The sequence below is a fragment of the Cynocephalus volans genome, chromosome 9 (genome assembly GCF_027409185.1).
Source record: "Cynocephalus volans isolate mCynVol1 chromosome 9, mCynVol1.pri, whole genome shotgun sequence".
Taxonomy (NCBI): Eukaryota; Metazoa; Chordata; class Mammalia; order Dermoptera; family Cynocephalidae; genus Cynocephalus; species Cynocephalus volans.
The window spans coordinates 19631505-19653742 of record NC_084468.1 but is presented as its reverse complement, the minus strand read 5'-3'; the positions used below and the strand labels follow the sequence as shown (position 1 = coordinate 19653742).

At 36.0% G+C, this 22238-nt stretch overlaps 1 protein-coding gene across 1 annotated transcript in view; it reads right to left on the bottom strand.

Moving 5' to 3' along the window:
* LOC134386585 (cytosolic beta-glucosidase) overlaps nt 1-22238 on the bottom strand; it is a 119272-nt gene that overhangs the window by 75931 nt on the left and 21103 nt on the right. The gene's annotated exons all lie outside the window — the stretch shown is intronic.

Below are 22238 nucleotides of genomic sequence, written 5' to 3'. Positions count from 1 at the left end.
AAGAAAATGAAACGGTTACACTCTTGACATCAAGAGGCATATGTGGAATGTAAATATTTGTCACCAAAAGAACATACCTCATTAACTCAATGTACCATATTTATAACTTTAAAATACGCCTTTAAAATAACATGCATGAGTGGGTTATGTGTTTAGCTGTCCTTGATCCCTGAAGCTGACTGGTGGCAAATGAAAAATTATTGCATAGTGCTGCTGCATAGCAGGATTTCATGGTTCATTATCTGAAAATCTCCCAGCTGGTAAACAGAGGCAGGCTCCAGCTTATGAATGTCTGAGTTGAAAACATCTCCTCGTTGTGAACATTCCCCCTGGCCATGATCGACACACCTTGTCCTGCGTGTGATGGAGTCTGGGGACCCTGTGCGTGGACCTCCACACTTAAACCTTATTCTCCTGTTCTCTGACAGTGGTGCCTGTGATGATCCAGTCCATTTTTGTTTGTAGGGCACTAGGTTCTGCCATTGTTGACATGATACTGTTATCTGAAATTCATTCATTCATACCTCCATTAATTCAACAAATGTTATGTGTCAGCCATTATGCTAAGCACAAAGGATATCAGGGTGGACTATGTTGTGCCACATGTCCTCGGGGAGCTTAGCTAATAGGCCATTGCAAAAGAGCAATGTAAAGGCCTTGCCTGTACAAAAACAGGGAAGGGTGTTTATCCAATCGTGGGCTAGAATCAGAGGAAGTCTCTTTCTGCTCATTTTTTCTGTAAACCTAACACTGGTTTGTAGTCATCCATTTTCTGTTTCTTATAACAGAATACCTAAAACTGGGTAAATTATTTTTACAGTTTTGGAGGTTGGGAAGTCCATGGTCCAGGGGGCACATTTGGTGAGGGTCTTCTTGGTGGGTGCTCTGTACAGAGTCCTGTGGTGATTCAGGCAACCACATGGTGAGGACAGGATGAGCTCTTTCATGTGCTCTCCTTATAAAGCCACCACTCTTCCCTCAATCATAACAACCCATTGATCTATGACTGGATTAATCCACTCACAAGGGCACAGTTGTCACTATCAAATCACATCTTAAAGGCCCCACCTTTCATTCCCTACTACCATAGTCTGATTTCCCACCCTCTTAACACTGTTGAAATGGGGATCAAATTTCCAATACATGAACTTTTGGGGGACACATTTAACCCATAACAAGGTCTAAAATATAAAGTCTCTTAATTTTAAAATAAAAGAACTTATACAGCATTTTAAAAAATATGTAAAATAATCCATATATTTTCTGAACATACACATGTGAGGTCAAAGTATAGCAATATACCTGGGAACAATAGAGTCAGGCCCGTGGTTACCTTTGAGGAGAAAGATGAAGAAATAGAATCAGTGAGAGGTAGAAGGGGCCTTCAATTGAACTTCTTATGTTTCATTCCTCGTATTTTGTGCATAGTTCTGAAAGGATTAGGTATAGTCTCCAGTCCAACAAAAGGACAACATGGGCAATAAGAAGTTATGGGGAAGGGCCGGCCCGTGGCTCACTCAGGAGAGTAAGGTGCTGATAACACCAAGGCCCCGGGTTCGGATCCTATATAGGGATGGCCGGTTGGCTCACTGGTTGAGCGTGGTGCTGACAACACCAAGCCAAGGGTTAAGATTCCCCTTACTGGTCATCTTTAAAAAAAAAGAACTTATGGGAAGGGACCATGAGGAGATGAGAGGCTGCAAAAAGGAAGCACTATGACAAAAGCAAAACTAACTGTCAATATCAAGGTAGGATACTAAATATCTATGTAAAGAAGTCATGAATATTAAAATGTATTTTACTCTGGAGCCATGCAATTATAGAGTCAAATGGTTTTATACATTCCAATGGCTCTCAAGTCATGTCTGTACATGGGGTTTTAAGGAATGGCAGTAAAAGAATACTGATATTCAATCTTAGAATGAAATAGATACAAACACAAAAACAATTTTTTCAAGTATGGTGCTCATAGTTTTGAATAATTGATTTAAAAAATGAAGAAGCTTAATCTCAGAGAGCTTAAGCACTGTGGTACTGGTAAATATTTAACTGGCAATATGTAAAAAAGTATACAGACTTATATATATATGCTTACTATCAATTTTTCTGATGTAAAGAATGTGCAATACACAATTTAAAAATAATAAGAAATATGCATTGCTCTTTACTGTAAATTCCGTATGGGCAACTGATTCTCACAGAATGTTCTTTCTGATTTTTGCTGAACTCTTCTTCTTGTCGATAGCCAACCTACAGTTACAAACTCACAAACATGTGTAGTGCTCACATGAGAGTTGGTTGATGTTTTTACTTAAATTAAAAAGCAGAATGAAAGGAAAACAACAAAGATGTGCCAGAATTTCACTTGTTCATCAGTAGCATGAGCTGCTTCTTTGCTGAATAGTGTAACAGTTTTCAAACACTTGAGGAATATTTCCTTAATTTTTGGTGCTACTCACAGTGTAATAGCTACAGCCATGACATACCTTTAAGTCTAATGTGGATTATTAACATTTCCCATCACTTTTTTAGGTCTAGACAACCAACAAAATAATTGTTGTAGATTGGATGCCCCCCAACCTCATTCAGGTTAAATCTCCACTGTAAATGTTGAGGGTGGGAAATCCTATTATGGTAATTGAGAGGTGGGGCCATGAAGAGGTGATTAGATTGGAGGACCATGCAGTAGTGAATGGATTAAAAATGGTGGTCAGGGGTGTATTTCTGAGGGCTTCAAAAGAAGAGCACATGAGAGGTTGGTCTCTCTCTGTTCTGCCATTTTGTGCCATGTGAGATGCCCACATTGCTGTAAAGCCACCACCAAAGAAGACCCTCTCCACATGTGTTCCATGGACTTTGGACTTCCCAGCCTCTAAAATAGTGAGCAACAGATTTCATTTTCTCTATAAATTACCCAGTTCCAGATATTTTATTATAAGCAACAGAAATAGATTAATACAATAATAAATCAAATACTGACATATAGCACTTGCCAGTTCCTGTGGTGTAAATACCCCTACCATGGCCAATTTCAACCAATCAGTGTGATATCACTGAAGGCAAAGTTGGGAAAAGATGAACAGTAGCACACCACTACATAGTATTTCTCCTATACAGATACAAGAAATCTAAATAACCTCCAGGGCATAGATAGTAGTAAGACTTAGTAAAATAGTTAGTTAGGAAGTTATGATTTTGAGTATTTATTAACTTTGTTTTTGATATAAATTATTTACTTATAAGTTTATAAGTTTAATCTTTGACGATGCCTGTGCTTAAGAATCAGCTCACAAAATTGCTGAAAACTTAATAGGCTTTCATGAGCCAACACAAGCTGCCTTCAGCACATCACTCATAAGTAGCTCATCTATGATTACACTATTGAGTGCCAGGATTCATATTCAGATCTTGGAAGTTCAAGTCCTTCTGCTGGAACATGCTGCTCTTAGTAATATTGACTCTGAGAGATGAAGAAAAAGTCAACTGATGCCCATGTTGCTCAATTGATGAAAGCTAAGAAATGCAAAATAGAATTTATATATTTTGAAAAACAATCCATCTAATGTGACTTAAAAATTTTTGACAATTTAAAGAGATAAATGTCAGTTAGCAGGAAAATGTACTTATGTGAGTAGCTCATTCCTTATGTATCCTGGCTAGACAAATCATATTTACACAACATTGTTTCTATGTGAAACTAAGCTTTTAATTGAAAATTAACAGTTATAACTAAAATTTGATTTAAATCCTGTAGTTGATTTAAATTGTATTTATGTTAAAGTACTAACCAGTATTTTACCATAAACATACTTATATGTTATATAAATATGTTGAAGTACTAACTAGTACTTTAACATAAATCTTGCTGAATGAATATTAATAGTTCATTTGCTTGTTAGGAATTTTCTCCAGTTACAATTATGCACACATTCTAAAAGTACACTGTTCATTTTATTCTTTTTGATGAATAAGACTACCATTTCCAGGTGGACCACATACTCTGAGCCATCCTCCAAACAGCTATAATTGCTAGGTAAAATATTTAAAAATATATATTTTTAAATGCATCACTAATCTGGCAGGAAGTTAAGTAACCCAAAAACAAAATGAGAAAGGTAATTCAGAGGCATGAGTGAGCAGTAAAGCAGGCTTTTGTTCTGGGAGCATCTGCCAAGTCCAGATGATCTGAGCTTCCATTTTCGTGGCCTTGTGGGAGAGGGGTGAAAAGTAGACAAAGCATAAGGCTCCCCAAAGATGGAAAGGAAGCATAAATGAGAAGCTCACATTAAGCTGGCAATATAGGGACTCCATATCCTGTGCAAGAATAAGCAAGAGACAAACCCCACCCACAGAAAGATAGAACAAAGAAATTAGCTTGACTCAAATTTGGGTGAAAGGGTGAAACTACTTCTTAATATTTGTAACCATAATCTAGCCCTCAAGACATTAAGTGTGAGAACAGAAAAAGGTACTTACAGAAACAGCTCTCAAAAATTTTCCTCTTTTGGGATGTTACTGGAGGATACATTTCATGAAAATAATGATGTAAACCAAGAAAGATAAAGATATAGGATCTGGAAATGAAAAATCCAGCAGAGGAAATTTAAAAAAGAAATCTCTGGGTATTATGGACCTCAAAATTCATAGGTTGAAGCCCTGACCCCATGTAACTGTATTTGGGGATAAAGGCTTTAAAGAGATAATTATGGTTAAATGAGGTCATAAGGGTGAAGCCCTACTCCACTATGACGGATGTCCTTTTCAGAAGAGAGAGAAAGATATCAGAGATGTATGTGCACAGAGAAAAGGCCATGTGAGGCCCCAGCAAGAAGGTGGCCACCTGTGAGTTAAGGAGAGGAGCCTCAGGAGAAACCAGCTCTGCTGATACCTTGATCTTAGGCTTAATTTCTACAGAACTGTGAGGAAAAAAAAAGTCTGTCATTTAACCCACCCAGTCCATGATATTTTGTTATGGTAACCCTGGCAAAGTAATACACCAGGATAATGGCGAAGAGAAACTTCCAGGATGCTAGCTATGCAGCAGACAGGAAGTAAACAGTCCATTTGAGCATGTAACAGGCTGTCAGAAGTATTTTTTTCAAGATTACACAAATAGAATCTTGTTGCATTAGACAGGGTTCTTCAGAGAAACAAAACCAATGTAATATTTATTTATTTGTTTGTTTGTTTGTTTATTATAGGAATTGGCTCATGCAATTATGGAGGCCAAGAAGTCCCACAATATGTCATCTGCAATCCGAAGAACCAGAAAAGTGGGTAAGCTGGCGGTGTAATTCAGTCTGAGACTGAAGGGCTGTGAACCAGGAGCATGAATGTCTGAGGCAGGAGAAAATGGATGTCACAGCTCAAACAGAGAAAATTTGCCCATCCTCACCTTTTTGTTCTGTTAGGGCCTTCAACAGATTGGAAGATGCCAGTCCACATTGGTGAGAGTGGTTTTCTTTACTCAGTCTACCAATTCAAGTGCTAATCTCTTCCAGAAACACCCTCAAAGACACACCTGGAAATAATTTTTTACCAGCTATCTGGGCATCATGTAGCCCAGTTAAGTTGACACATAAAATTATTACATATTTTTACTTTAAAAAATTTATTATGGCACTTTTGACACACACAAAAGTATACTAGTACAGTAAAGCCACATGTACTCATTGCTCAGCTTCTGCATTTTTCAGCATTTTGCTAATCTTGTTACATCTATACCCCACGCAAGCTCACTCATTTAATCTGTAAACATTTCAGTGATCATCTTTACTGATCAGAATATTTTTCTAATTGTGGCAATACACAGAAGATAAAATTTACTATCTTAACCACCTTTAACTGTATAGTTCTGTAACATTATATTGTTATGCAACCATCAACACAGTCCATTTTCAGAACTCTTTTTATGTTAAAAACTGAAACTTTTTAACAGTTAAATAATGACTCCTCATTCCTCCTTCCCCCAGACCCTGGCAACCATCATTCTATTTTCTGTCTTTATGAATACCTACTGTAGGTACTTTATGCAAGTGGAATTATATGAGGATACTTCAAAAAGTTTGTGGAAAAATAAAATTGAAAAATAATATAAATCTTTCCATGAACTTTTTGAAGTACGCTCATTCAGTGTTTGTCTTTTTGTAACTGGATTTTTTTATTTAGCATAATGTTGTCAAGTTTCATTCATGCTGTAGCATATGTGAGAATTTTTCAGGCTGAATAATATTCCATTATATGAATATACCACATTTTGTTTATCCATTCATCCATCAGTGGACCCATGGGTTACTTTCAGGTTATTGTGAATAATGCTGTATAAATATCTCCTCAAGACTCTGCTTTTAGTTCTTTCAGGTATACACCCAGAAGCAGAATTGCTGGATTATATGGTAATTCTACTTATAATTTTTTAAGGAACCTCCATAACATTTTCCACAGTGGTGACACCATTTTACATTCCCAACAGAGCACAAGTATTCCTATTTCTCCACATCCTTGCCAACACTTATTATTTTCTGGGTTTTTTTTTTTTTGTTTTTTATATATATGTGTTTTTATATATATGTATACATAGTAACTACCATATTATATGTTTTTAGCTATATATATATATATATATATATATATATATATATATATATAGTAGCCATCATATTAGGCATGAGGTAGTATCCTATTGAGGTTTTGACTTGCATTTTCCTAATTACTGGTAATGATAATCACATGAAACGATACATCATTAAGGACTATCTAGTATGTTTGAATGAGAGGAAGTTTACACAAATAAGAAGTATATTTAATTAGCAGTAAATACACAGAAAATAAAATGAAAAAATCAAAGTCAGCTAGTAACTCTAGGGGAAAATGTTGGCTTGGAAAAGAAAGATAATGATAGTACACTGCATAGTTCAGGTGTAAATAAATTTTTAATATTTGCAATAAGGTGAATGCTGACTAGTGATCTAAGTACAATTACAGTATGATTATTTGGGAAGGGTTATGATATTAAAATTTTGCATAGGCATAGTGAGAGTGGAGGAATAGGAAGTTAACAAAAGAGTAAATCCTCATCTTTCGGCAGTGAGAAGTCAAGAGATAATACCTGCAATGGAAAACTAGTAATATGAGCATATTGTTTAAAATATAGAAGTCAATGCCAGAAGAGTGAACTCAGAGGGCAGGTTCAATCAAGGTGGTGGAAAAGACATTTCCTAGCATAATTATTCACCACAAGTAACCAATTCACAACTACTAAAAAGCAAAGACTGCCAACCGGGGACAGCTGCAGCTTGGGGAAGAGGAGGAGAGACCCACAGAGTTCATGAAGGCATGAGAGTCCGTGGTGAGAGGGTGTAGGGATGACACCTATCATTCTAAGCCCTGGCCAGTTCCGAGCCAACCTGTTTGCTTCTGAGCCATGCTGGTAGGGGACAGAGAGTGGCTACTGCATACAGATCAAAACTGGTAAAAGCCTCAGCTGCACCCTTCACATTATCCTGCTTGGAGTCTGCAGGGGAGAGGAGGGCTTCAGAATGTACCATACCAGACCTCAGGTCATAAATATCACTGGCAGGATTCTCCTGGGCCTGCATAGCAGCAAGCAACCACAGCTGAATGGAGAAAGGAGCCACCCAGAGGCCGGTGAGTTACCATGAGGGTTGCATACATGTCCTGCCCCACAGGAAGCAGTTGCAGGGGAAAGTCTGGCCCACCAGGGGAACACTGGGTACAGTGAGGGCAGCTGGTCTTAGTGGAAATTGGTCAGGACATTAGAACTGCAGGGGATGCAATCTGCAGGAAAGACTCAGTCCTGGGCCTGAATTTCCACATAGCCCAGACCCGGAAGTGATTGATCTGCACAAAAAGCCTTCCCCAGGGAATCAGCCCCAAAGCAGCAACTTAGCTCAAGCACAGAGCTCAAGGTTGGGTCCCCACAAGAACTTCCCTGAACTTGGGAACTAACCACACAGCAGCACATTAGTTTTTGTGCAGAGTCTAAGTGGGAGTGGTAGCTAATAATCCACCACAGAGCAGGAAAATAATAATAATAATAATACACACAGACCAGCGACAAAGCTCTGATAACCACCTACAAAACCTAGAATAGGTAGCAGTCTCTTCAAATGCCCAGGCATCAATACAAAGACACAAAGATTGAGAAAGAATAGAGAGATATGTCACTACCAAAGTAAATAAACAAAGCACAAGCAATGGACACAGAGAAACTGCAATTATGAAATGTCTGACAGAGAATTCATAATAATTCCCTTGAGGATGTTCAAGGAGTCACAAGAAAATACATATAGAAAATTAAATGATATCTAGAAAAAAATTCAGGAGCATAGTGAGAAACTTTACAAAGGAATAGAATCAATTTTAAAAAGCAAATGGAAATTCTAGAAATAAGGAATACATTATCTGAACTGAAAAACTCAACAGAAAGCTCCAACGGCAGACTTAATCAAACAGAGGAAAGAATCAGTGAGATCAAAGATAAAACACATGAAATTATCCCATCAGAGGAGCAAAAAGAAAAAAGAATAAGAAAAAATGAAACAGAAATACAGCAAATATGGGAGTCCCTCAAGCAAAATAGCCTCTACATAACTGGCACAGCTGAAGGAGAAGAAATAGGAAGAGACCTAGAAAGCATATTTAAGGAAATAACGACTGAAAATATCCCAAGTACAGAGAAAGATGACAGCATCCAGATATAGGAAGCTCAGAAGTCACCAGTCAAATTCAATCCAAGGAGGACATCATGATCCAATTATTAAAAACCAAAGACAAAGAATACTGAAAGTAGCGGGAGAAAAGAAACACGTAACATTCAATGGATTGAATCCTTACATATCTCTCAAAGGATTTCTCAGTAGAAATGCTACAGTCCAGAAGAGGGATATATTCAAAGTGCTGAGGGAAGAAGACTGTGAGCCGAGAATTCTGTGTCTGGCAAAACTAACTTTCAAATGTGAGGGAGAAATAAAACCTTTCCCAGACAAACAAAAGCTAAGGGAATTCATCAACACTAGACCTGCCCTACAAGAATGTACCGAAAAAATTAAAAGAGTTTTCCTCTAGTGAGAGGGACATGAAAGATGGCAAGAGACTGTTGGTTTAGGAACAGTCTTGTTTTGATTCTTTAAATTATTGTATTATATTGACTTTAGTTAGCATAACAATGAATTTAAAAGAAAAAATATGAAGTTCAACATTTAAAAGACAAAATAATAAAAAAAAAAGACTGTAGTAAATGTGTAGATAATCTAAACTAACTGTTAACATACAAAACAGGAATGAAATTTCTATTTTGTGAGAATTAAAAAGAATAACAATTAGATGGAACTAAACTGCTGGACCAGAAAACATACAAGCCAAAAGGTGGGAAACAGAGAATTAAAGTGTTCTTGGGTTTTCATATGGTTAAAAAGGGGGTAAAGATATTAGCAAATTACTTCATTACATTTCGTATTCAGTTTAAAATTTCTAGGGTAAGCACCTTTAAAAATGAAACATAGTTCTAAAGAAGATTCTAACACATCTAACACATTCTGTGCCAGGCTCTATTCTAGCATTTTATGTATATTAACTCCTTGCAATACTATGAAGTGACTGCCATTATTATCCCCATTTTTAGAAAAAGAAATAGAAACAAAGAGGTTAAATTACTTGACCAGATTAGAAGATACTATAGCTGAGATTCTGACTCAGACAGTTGGATCCCAGATCCCTTGTTCATAACTATTATGCCAGATGGGGAAAACTAAATAAATCAAAAAGAGGGCAAGAAAAATAATTTTTTAATAATAAATACATAGGTAGTAAGCAGAATTTAAAAATCAGATGTTAGGACAAGATAAAAATGATAACTTCTAACAATATAAGTCATTGGATGAAACCCCTCAGTTAAAGGACAAAGATTGTCAGACTACATTTTTAAAATCCAGTGATATATTGTTTACTAGCACCTAAAACACAGGGATATAGAAAAATTGAAAGTCAAAATATGGAAAAAGATCACCTACCTTCCTCCACCAAAAATAAAGAAAAACAAAAACACAGCAAAGAAAGGCTTCATGAAAAAAAGCATTCCTAGACATAACATGGGTTATTACATAATGATAAAACTGTTTTAAATGTACATGTACCTATGAGTATGGCTTCAAAGTATGTGAAGAAAAACTGACACAACTTAAAAAGAAAGTTGACAAATTCACCTCCATAATGAGAAAATTTAACTAACCTCTCTCAACAACTGAAAAGAGAGAGAACAAGGGAGTCAGATAATAACAAGTTTGATCTGACTGATATATATGACATTGAAAATAATGAACACTATGATTAAAGAATATACATTCTTTGCAAGCAGACAAAAAAAATTATGAAAGTTGTACACAAATTGTTCCATAAATAAAGTCTACATAAGTTTCAAAAGTTTGGAGAAATACAGTTGAAAGTCTCTGATCAATTTAGTTAGAATTCAATAATCAAAGATCATTTGGAAAAAGTCCAAAAGTTCAGAAATACGAAGAGCTTAAGAGCAAAAGAAAAAGAAATAAATGATAGTGGCCACCAGAAGATAGTAAAAAACTAAATAACAAAAGAATATTAAAACATTGTGTCATTTCGTTTAAGTGGTACTTAATTTAAGCATGAGAAAAGATGCAAGCCTCAGAGCAAAAGCCAAAATCACTTAAAAGAGGAGGAGGAAGAGGAATAGAAAACAGAGGAGGAGGAGGGGAAGGAAAACAGAAAGAAAAATTAATAAATAGAAGGAGGAAACAAAAAAAAAAAAAAGGTAAGATCAGAAATAATAAAATAGGAAACAAACCAGGACAGAGAAGGCTAAAGAGGCAAAAGTGATTTTTACAAAAGTCTAATAAAATGGAAAAAAAACACCATGACATGAATTTTTTAAAATGAGAGAAGGCAAAAATAAATGTTAGAAATGTCAAAAGGAACATAGCTACAGAATCTATGGAGATAAATGACAAGCATATTACTTTTAAAACTTTATTAAAAACAATTGAAAAGTTAGGTGAGAATGATTAATTCTACAAAATTAAAACTTATCAAGACTGGCTGAAGGAGAAATGAAAAACTTGCAAGTTTTTTTTTAACTATTTAATAAATTAAATAAGTGCTTATTATCAGTAGTAAAATCTTCCACAAAGAAAGTGTAATGCCAGTTCATTTTACAACTGAGTTCTATCAAACATTTAAAAAACAGAACAAACAAAAACTTTTACTTTTGCACAAATTCTTCCAGAAAATTTTTTTTAAAAATAATTTCTCTAATCATTTTATGTGGATAGTATAACCTTGATACCCAAAACAGAAAATGACACTATAAAAAAGGAAAAATTATAAGCCAATCTCACTTACAAACATAGTTGCAAAAGTGTTAAATAAAACAAAGGGTTATTGAATGTACAAGTATGACAAAAATGTTTTTACAAATCTGAGTTATAGTCCATGCATTCAAGTCTGGTTTATCAGGTAATTTAACACCAATTGAAGGATAAAAATCCATGGGGTCATCTAATACCTGCAAAAGTTAATATTATATATGCATTCATGAATAAAAGTGATAGAAAATTGGAAACAGAAATAATCTCTTTATCATAGCAACTAATTTTAAAAAACACACAACTGTGCACTAAAAAGCACCTTTTTTAGGATCAGGAAAAAGTCAAGGATGTCTGCTATAATTGTATTCAATGGTATATAAGAGTTGCTAGTTAGGACTACACTGAAATAATAACTAAGTAAATAATTAGTATAAGTTCTAGAGAGGAAAAAATAAAACTATCATTTATTAACAGTAAGATTGCCTATGTAAAAACTCCCAAAATATACGGATAAATTATAAGAATAAGAGTTTAGCTTAGCAAATTTGTTTAATACAAAATTAATACATAAAAGACAATGCATCCTAAACACAGTAACAGTTATAAAATATAACATTTATTGTATCAACAGCAAAAGACCTAAAAGTATATAGAATAGGTACAGCTTAAGAACTTAGTATAAAACATTTTTAATTTTCTTGAAAGATAAGAAAAGATAAAATTTTCTTTCAATAATATTTAAATACATGAAGAAATACCATGTTTATGAATAGAAAGAGTCAATGTTAACAAAATGCCAAATGTCCTGTAATTGATATGTAGATTATTTGCAAATCCAAACAATCCTAACAATTTTTTAAGAGACTTTGATAACTTGATTCTAAATTTTTTATGAAATAAAAAAGGGCCAAGAATATCTAAAACCTCTGAAAAGAAATATGATATAGAAGTTAATAGATATTAAAACCTAGAATAAAATTTTAATAAATAGAATAGCATGGCTTTGACACAGAACTACATAAACAAAGTAATGGCCTTTATAGAGATCCCAGAATAATGCCATGCATAGGTGGAAATTCAGTATACTGTACAAAAGAGGTGGTGTTTCGGATAGCGAAGAAAAGAGGCATTTTTCAGTGAATAGTGCTGGGGCAATTGGTTCATATTTTTTAAAATGTAATTGGATGCCACTTCACTACACACAAAAAACAGGTGGCTTAAATACTTGAATTTAAATAGGAAAATTATAAAACTTTCAGGAAACAACTAGAACATTTTTATATCTCAGGTTAGACAGTATCTTTAAAAGATACAAAAAGCTTAGATCATAAAGTGGGAGGGCTCAGAAATTCAACTACATTAAGAAATTATATTTATAAAAAGAAATCATTAAGGAAATTAAAATACAGGCCATGAAATAAGAGAATATATTTGCAACATATATGACTAATAAAAAGTGTTTGCCCAGAACATATAAAGAACTCCTAAAAATCAATGCAAAAGACCAGAATTTTTTCTTCCAGCCACAATGTAGCAACATGGACTAGATTTACCCTTTCACCTAAAACAACTGAAAAAACAAACAAAATGTATGACAAAATGAAATTTAAAACATTGGGCATCAGGCAAAGAACCGTGATCACTGAGAGATAGGAAACAGATGAGATGAGCCCTGCGATCGTCCCATCTCATTACCTTGCAGAGTTTGGGCCACCACACAGAGAGGGAGAACCCAAACAGAGCCTGGCAAACTTTTTGATTGAGGAGACAAACCTGCGAATCCAGGGATACCAAGATGGCTAGAATTCTCAGGGCAGAGTACCAAAGAAAGAGTTCCAAAGAGAAAGAACTCCAAGAATTATAGAAGGTCATGCTTGAGTGTGCAGCAGAATCCTGATCCAGGCACTCATGTGAAGAAACTTCCTGAGTTTGAGGAGAGAATCACCAAAAGGAATAGAGGTAACAGGATTCAAAACTCACATAGGAGTAGTAGCCTAACAATCCTAAATGTTTATGCACCTAATAGAAGAATTTCAAAATACATGAAACAAAAACTGATAAAACTGCAAGAAATTGACAAACCCACAATTGTATTTGGATATTTCCATTAAAAAGGCCAACAGTTCTTTCACAGAAGGGAAAACATGTGGCTAGTAAACATTTTTTTAAAATGCAAGAGTGTTGAAAATCTGGGAAATGCAAATGAAAACCACAATGAGATACTATTCTGAACCCACACAGTTGGCACACATCTAAAAGTTGGGCAATATCAAGCACTGGAGAGATTGTTGTTCAGCAGGGAAACATAACAGTGCTGGAGGGAGGACAATATGGAAACATCTAGGAAAAATGAGGAAGCACGTATACCAAACCAGTAGTTCACGTACTACCATGTAGGCTGTTTCTACAAATGTGGACCAGGAGACATCTACAATCATGAATGCAACAGCAAAACAGCAAGAAAAAAAAACACTGGGAACAACCCAAATTTCCTTTGTCAGACCAATAAAATAAACTATAGAATATGTATCCAATGAAAGACTATACAGGAAGGAGAACGAATCTGAGCTGGCTGATTAGCTCACTTCATTAGAGCGTGGTGCTGATAACACCAAAGATCAAGGGTTCAGATCCCCCTACCAGACAGCCAACAACAACAACAACAAAAACAAACAAACAGCAAAAGCAAAAGCCAGTCATCAAAGGAATGAAAATGAATGAACTACATCTATACAGACCAACACACATGAATCTCCCAAATATAATATTAAGAGGAAGACAGTAAGTTGCAAAAAATATGCGATTTATTTCCATTTATGTAATATCCAAAACATGTCGAACTAAATAATAAATTGTTTAGTGATACATTCTCATGTGGTAAAGCTATAAAGAAAAGCAAGGAATTGATAAATGCAAATTCATTTTAGTGGATAACTCTGGGCAGAAGCTTAGAGAGATGATATTGAAAGGGGTTCTGGAAATGTGGTGAGTATGTAGATATCATTTTTGGTATTATACACATAAACTATAAATATTATTTAACCTATTGTAAGTCTAACAAAACTAATTTTATAATGCATTTCATTGTTCATAGTAAAGGCCATTTACTGAGCATTAGCTCTCTGTCAATTCTATACCAACAGCTTACTTCAACCATCGTTTTTTTTGCCCTCATAATAACCCTTAGAAGACGCATGATTATAATTCCAAATAAATATGAAAGGAAACTAAGACATATAAAGATTGAATAATTTTCCCAAGATCACTTAGCTGATAAATGTGACTATCAAAACATAATACACCATTTCTACCCACCAACAAATTAAACTCCTTGAAGTCTACTACAGCTTAAGTGAGTCTTGAATAAAATGAAATCTTTCTTTGCAAATTAATGTTTCATTCAATGTTTATACTTTTCACAAATAATTATTGCATATTCACTTTTTTCGAAGAACTCACAACCTAGTTAATACTATACAAATGAAATCTTAGGCTACATTAGGATAAGAGTTGTATTAGGACCTAGTAGAAATACTGCAGGAAAATCAGCAAACGAGCACTCAAGAGGTAATTCTGTCACTGGGAGTCAGGTAAACTTGCCCAAGGGAAAACATTTTAAGGCAGGGGTTCAAAGATGAGTAAGAGTTCTCACAATGGGCTCAATGAGGGGAAAAGCAAATGTATAATTCAATGGCAGTGGTCTAGGTGATTACAGAAAGAAGGCACTAGGGGCCCAAACTCCAATTAGCAGTATTACAATATGTTTGGCAAGAAATTATAAAATCTTGCATTTTATTTTTTTAGTGATTTGGAAGGAAATAAAATTGTCTCTGAAATTCCCACCCTATTAAGACATAGATGGGATTCCCACAGAAACGTAAAATATTAATATTACCTACAAACATAAATATCAGACTTTCAAGATTGCAAAGTATTATGGGAAAAGCAGAGGCTCTAGAGCCAGGCATAGATAAATATATGTCCTATCCCTACTTATTACTATTCATGTACTATTCATGAGATGTCTTTGTATGTAAAGTGGGAGGATAATATCTAGGGTTCTAGTAAAAAACAAATGAGCCAAAACAAAATACTTAGCAGTGTGCATGGCAGGTAGTATGTGCTCAACAAGTATTAGTTCTTTTCTCCTCCTCTGGGCTCAATGCAATAAGCACTAACTACATCTACACAAAACATAACCAGTGCTATTTGGTTATTTCCCTTCCCTCTATGGCCTGCTCTTGTTACCAGAGTGCACAGGTAGAAAACACTCTAACTATAAATATTTGCATACTTGCCTGTGATTAAGAATCAGTGTCTTGTCTTATATAACTTGATCTGTGAGGCCCTTAGTTTCCTGATTTAGAAGATATCATTACAAACGGTGTCATCACTTTTACTATGACCTTGACAATGTCCTTTGAGAGGTCACAGATCTAGACACCTCAGTCCTCTGAATGAAGGAAATCATGACAAGTAAAAAATAAATAAATAAAGGGGGCGTGTATACGTGTACATGTGTGTCTGTCTGTACAAGCATATTCTTTGTTCAAGACCCAAAATGACATCGCCTCTTTTTGAGAGCATTTCTGCCTCCCCACCACTATTACAGCCTCCTCTAAGCATGCACTGTACAAATAGCATGCAGTGCTAAAGTCGTTTTTCAAAAATATCTTTGGCCTCCCTTACTTTGAGCTCTGTCAAGGCAGGGTGCATGTTTTGCTGACTTATCTGTGTCTCTCCAGTAGTAAGAACGGTGTATGGAAATAGTATGTGCCGAGTAAAATGCTTTTTGTGCGGTATGCTTCACATAAAATAGGAATATTGATGTTTACTGTCTCATTGCTTCACAGAGATATGCAGAAGTTATCTTCATGCTTGTAAATTATTGCAAATTCTTTATTTGAAAGATAAAATGTGGCTAAAAATTCGAGTAATTGCCAGTATAAGTTATGATCTGGTGTACTTTCAGAAGAAAACATTTGTGTATTTTTACAACTAACATTAATTGAGTGTGTTAGGCATAACTACTCGATGGGAAACTTTGAGGTTGTGGTGAGCAAAGATTACTTGATCTAGAAGCTGCACTCTATGCCCTAAGCTAATCCAGAAAGGACAAAGGCACCTGAAGTCACAAGGGAAACTGCCATACCATACCACATGGAAACCCATTTCACTGTCATGTCACAGGAGATGGAAGGTTCCAGAAGAGATGTCTCAAAAAAGGGCGGGGGGGAAGAAACTGATAAAGTATCTGATGTGTTTGGATATACTGAGAAGCAATTTACATTACCGGCAGACTATGTGGGAATAAATTAGTGAAAGGATCACAAAAAAAGGACGCCAGCAACAACAGCAAAGATACGTATTAACTCTCGGGAAAAACAAAAACTGTATGAAAAAAGAAATGTAATCATAGGACATTTATGGCTCAGTTGTAAACAATATTTACATTTTAAAAAAAGATGTAAAAACTGAGTAACAATTTAAACAAAATTTGTTTAATAACTAAATTAGAAAAATGGAGAAGAGAAAGTTTGCTTTGTATTATGCCATCAACAGACTGAAACAAACAACAAAATCATCTTACATCGCAGGAAGTCAATGTTATATTTTCAACTAGAAAATCAAATAATAGCTGTATATGCATGCTATTTGGAAACACAGAAGTAAATATTAGAAAAAGATAGTGAAAAGACTCAAAAAGGTTGGCCTTGGAGAACATAAATAAGAAGCAGAGAAGAGTAACATAAAAAACGTGTGTTGTTGGGTGGTGTCACTCTCACGGTATGATTTTAGTTTTTAAACAATGCACACATATTATGAAGATAAAAATAAAAATTAAATTAGAAAAATGAACATACCCACAAGAGAAACTGTAGACCTAGGTGCCAAAGTAGAGAGCACTGGTTTGCAGTTCAGAGTGGAATGACACTCCCAAGAGTCACGTAGACATGTGCAAATGCACTTTCAGTTATCCCAGGGACTGGAGACCTACTGTATTTAGTGGCTTGGCCAACAATGAGGACTGCCAAGCGCAGAACAGCCAACACAACAAGAAATGGCCAGGTCACATGCCAAGAGCACCTTCACTGGGAAACACAGCACTGGATGGAAAAAAGAGTAAAGGAAAATACAATGAGGTGGGGGGGAAAGGCAGAAGAAATGGTGAAAAAAACAAAAGGAAACGATAGCATGAGAAAATATAAAATAACAATATGGCAGAAAAAAGTCGAAACATATGTAATGACAAAAATTATAAATTCATGAAGTCTTCCTATTGAACAAAGGTAAAGGTTAAGAGGAAAAAATATTTACCATGTAAATACTAACAAAAATATATTTTGCAATATTAATATTATTTAGAAATAAATACAAAGTATTAAATGTGACTAATATATTCATATTATGTTACAGCCCACCAAAACGATAGAATAATCATAAACTTTTATGCTTATAAACTCTAACAATAGAGTTTTGAAATATATGAGGAAAAAACTGCTATAAATGCAGGAATATATTGAAAACTCCACTAACACAGCGAAACACTCTCAGAAGCTGACAAAGAAAAAAGTTTAGCCTCTGTGGCACATACACATACATCTATATATGTCTATACACGTAAATGTGTATGTGCATGTATGTGTGTATGTATACATATGCACACACAGATGATACACAGACATGTGAAACAGTCAAAGAGACAGAAATTGGTACTCAATAACAAAAAATTATTTTCAAACATCCTTGAAGTATTCACAAATATTAGAATTCATGCAGGCTACATTTTCTGAGAACTAGACAAAAAAGAAGACAGAAGAGAAAGAAAGAGTGAGGGGATGGGGGATTAACAACAACAACAAAATAAGCCTGCACCCTGCCTTCTCCAATCTATTTGCTTGGAATTTTTTTAAATACTAATGAAATCTTAGAATAAACAGAAAACAAAAGCATAATTAATAATAAGGAAAAATATGTTACTAACATTGTCTAAAGAAGAAACAAAAACCTGAAAACAAACATCTTTAATGCAGCTAAATGCTTTAAAATGGATTTTTCCTAAATTGGAGAGTTTACTAGACAGATGTTTAGAAAATTTTACTTTGGAATATAGAGTTTGGCTATGCATTACACTGCTTCTGTTAGCTCACTTTATCCACGTAGACATGACACAGCACAACTCTATAATCTGCTCAGCATTTAAAGAGTCTTCACAACCAGGAATGATGCTAGACAAATGGCATTCCTCCTCAAGATTTCTCTGCTAAGAAATTAAGTTCCCCAGTCCTCCTAAGACCGGTATCTTTAGGACTTGAGAAGTAAATTACATTCCCAGGCTGAAAGACTCAAGCTCAGTCATTGTTGCTTTCATCTTGCTAGGGAACATAACAGACGGAAAGACTTGGAATTCAGTTTTGTCACTAAGTGCAACCATTTCTTCAAGCTACAGGTGACCATCTGGGAAATGAGACAATTCTACGTTGTCAATTTATGAGATATAACTGCCCAAACTCCTCACAAATATTTAAAGCAATAATTTGATGGACCATTCATTTAATATCTGCCTTTCCCCTTTCCATTTACCCAGGAAACACACACACACATATTCATTCCCTTTGTAGACAGAGTAATAACCAAACTTGGCTGACAACTTTCTCTCTTAAAAAAAGTTATCGTTACAATTAATCAAAGTGAAATAGATATTTATTGAATTCAGGAGTTACATAAATAATTGGAAGTCTAACAAACTCAGAGATGTATAGACCAGATGGCTGAATAAATTTACTCATTAATTCTTTCTTTTTTTTTTTCTTTCTTTCTTTCCTTCCCTCTTTGCTATACTTCTACTTAACAGTACTTAATGGAACTCTAAGATGAGTTTTTGAAAATTGAATTGTCATCAATAAAACCAACACCAAGGTGGATAATATTAAAGAAAACTGAATAGTTAATCTGAAAACATGGACAAAACTAATATGACACACATGTAACAGATGATGAAAGGGAATGTCAACTATAGCACCAAAGTAAAAATAGTGTTTGGTTGTCAAGCCAAGCTGCAAACACTCAAAGGCATTATCCCAAAACAAGGGTCACAACTCCTGTCTCTTTCACCTACATCAAGGATATCAGTGTGTCAAGAGGCTGGAGATTAGTGAGGATTTTCAAGAGGCATTTTTCTTGAAGAGAACTGTCTGTGTGATATGAGCCCTCAAAGAAGTGGAAAGGATGACTGCCCACTTTTCAGCTTGACATAGAAGAGCACACTTGTTACAGACTGAATAGTGTTCCTCCAAAATTCATATGTTGACGTCCTAACCCCCAATACCTTAGAATATGGTATATATTTGGAGATAGGCTTTTAAAGAGGTAATTAAGTTAAAATGAGGCCATTAGGCCCTAGTCAAATATGGCCAGTGTCCTTATAAGAAGAGGAAGAGACGTCAGGGATACAGGCCTAGAGAAAAGGCCATGTGAGGACAGAGAGAAGGTGGAAATCTGCAAGCTATGAAGAGAGTCCTCACCAGAAACCAATTCTGTTGGCACCTTGATCTTGGACATCTAGTCTCTATGATTGTGAGAAAATAAATTTCTGTTGCCTGAGCCTCCCAGTCTGTGGTATCTTGCTATGACATCTCTGGCAGACTAATACAGCACTCAAATGAACCACTCAGAGGCCCTGGCGTGTGTCCCCTTTGGTTAAAGGGATATGTTGAATCGGAGTCTTTACTTCTACTAAGTGAATCTAGAACCCAAGAGGAGAAGAAGAGGAAAGAAGCAAAAAAAGGAAAGGAAGAAGCAGCAAAGGAATGCTGCAGCTGGTGTGGGGTACACCTGCAGGCCCAGAGGCCACTTAGAAAAGGACGTGCTTGTGTTTCCCACAGACGAGATGGCACAGGTGAGGGACAGAGCATGGTGATGCTGTAGCACCTGCCCAGCAATGTCCAAAAGGGTGAATAGATTCTGTATTAGTTTCCTAAGCCTGCTCTAACAAATGACTACACACTTGGGGGGCTTAAAACAACAGAAATTTATTCTCTTACAATTCTAGAGCCCAGAAGTCCTAAATCATGGTGTCGGCAGAATTGATTCCTTCTGGAGTCACTGAAGTGAGAATTTATTCCAGGCCTCTCTCCTAGCTTCTGTTGGCTGCCTGCAACCCTTGGCATTTCTTGTCTGGGAGACACAGTAATCCAAGCTCTGCCTCAATCTTCATGAGTCCTTTCCCTTTGTGTGTCTCTGTATCTTCTCCTTTTCTGTCCCTTATAAGGGCACTCATCATTATATTTAGGACCCAGTCTAAATGCAGGATGACTTTATCTCAAGACTCTTAATTATATCTGCAAAAAAACCTATTTCCAAATAAGGTCACATTCACAGGTACCTGGGGTTAGGACTTGGACATATCCTTAGGGGCCACTGTTCAACCCACTACGGACTTCAACAGATGGAAGCTGAGATAAATGGCTGGATTCTTATACACCACGGAAAATGATGACTAAAGGACACAGCATCACCTGTATCTAAGATACTAGCTCCCCAGCAATGGGCCACAAGAATGTCCATAAGAGAAAGAATCAGCTCTCAATATCTGCCACAATCAGAGAGTGTACAGCACCTTATGAACTTTCCTTTTTCTTACCTTGCCTTCAGCCAGGTCAAAAACCCAGAAACTGTAGCAAACAAGTGAAAATAAGAGGAGCAGGGAAAGAAAGATGACTTCACCCCCTCCTCCAACAAAGCTAAGAAAGATCTAGCCCTAAATTCAATTTGGAGTTTTAACCATTTCATGGTTTGATTATTCTAAATACCAAAATGAGACTATTCTGCAACTTCAAGTGGCCATATGTTATCATCCAGGGTCCCAGCAGGAAACAGATGGCACTCAAACTGGGTAATTGAGAAGATTATAATAAAAAAGACTTTTTACCATGGTGTGATCAGGGTTTGGGAATGGTGCAGTACCTCAGGGCTTGCAACAGCAGGAAGTCATTACTGCCCATGAAGAGGGTAGGGGAAGAATTGGTTTCCAAAACCTGCAGAGACTAGTGGTTTGCCAGGGGCTGCCCAGGAGAAGAGGCCTTTAGCAGAGGGACATAGCCAACCCACCTCCATCCAGCAGGCAGGAAACCAAAAGAATAAGGACTTTGGCTTCTCTCTCCTCCCACTCTACCCTCCTATCTCTTGCTAATGCTTCCCACTGACCAGGTCCAAAGAGAAGCTAAAGGACAGTGGAACCTATGGGTGCCATCCACACAGGTTGACCTCCCAGGGCCTGGAGCAGGGAAAGGAGGAGAGCAGATCTGGGTAGGCAAATAGAAAATATACAGTACACAATAGAACTTAAAGCAACCAGAAAAATAGAGCCCACTTGTATTTTCTTCCAAAGGGAAGGAAAGGACTATCCTCACTAAGCAAGTGCAAAGGGACACTGAGAAACAAAAATATTTACTTTTATGAGTGTGCCCTGAGAGTCCGACTTGTTGACTGTACCAGTATAATATATAACAGAATGTGATTATAATTTAACTACTGATCTGATAATTCAGAGAAGCGATAAATTCTTACAGGAACAAGTAGTGATAGGAAATATTTCAGTCTTGGTTCTGGGACACGACCTTCTGGACTTCAACCCTACATGTATCTCATCGTTTGTTTTCTGATGATCATAATGTCTTTAGCTACGAAAACTTCTCAAACTCGCTTCATTTACTAAAGTCCTGTTTAATATATGCGGCTTTTTGTCTTAACTGCTTTTGCCTCTGCTATTCCACTGCAACTATTCTTTTATCTTTCAATTAAGTCTCTTGCATTCAGCCATTTAAGCATCAAATCACACTATCTAGCAAAAGACACCCTTCTCTGTCTTTGCAAGAAAAC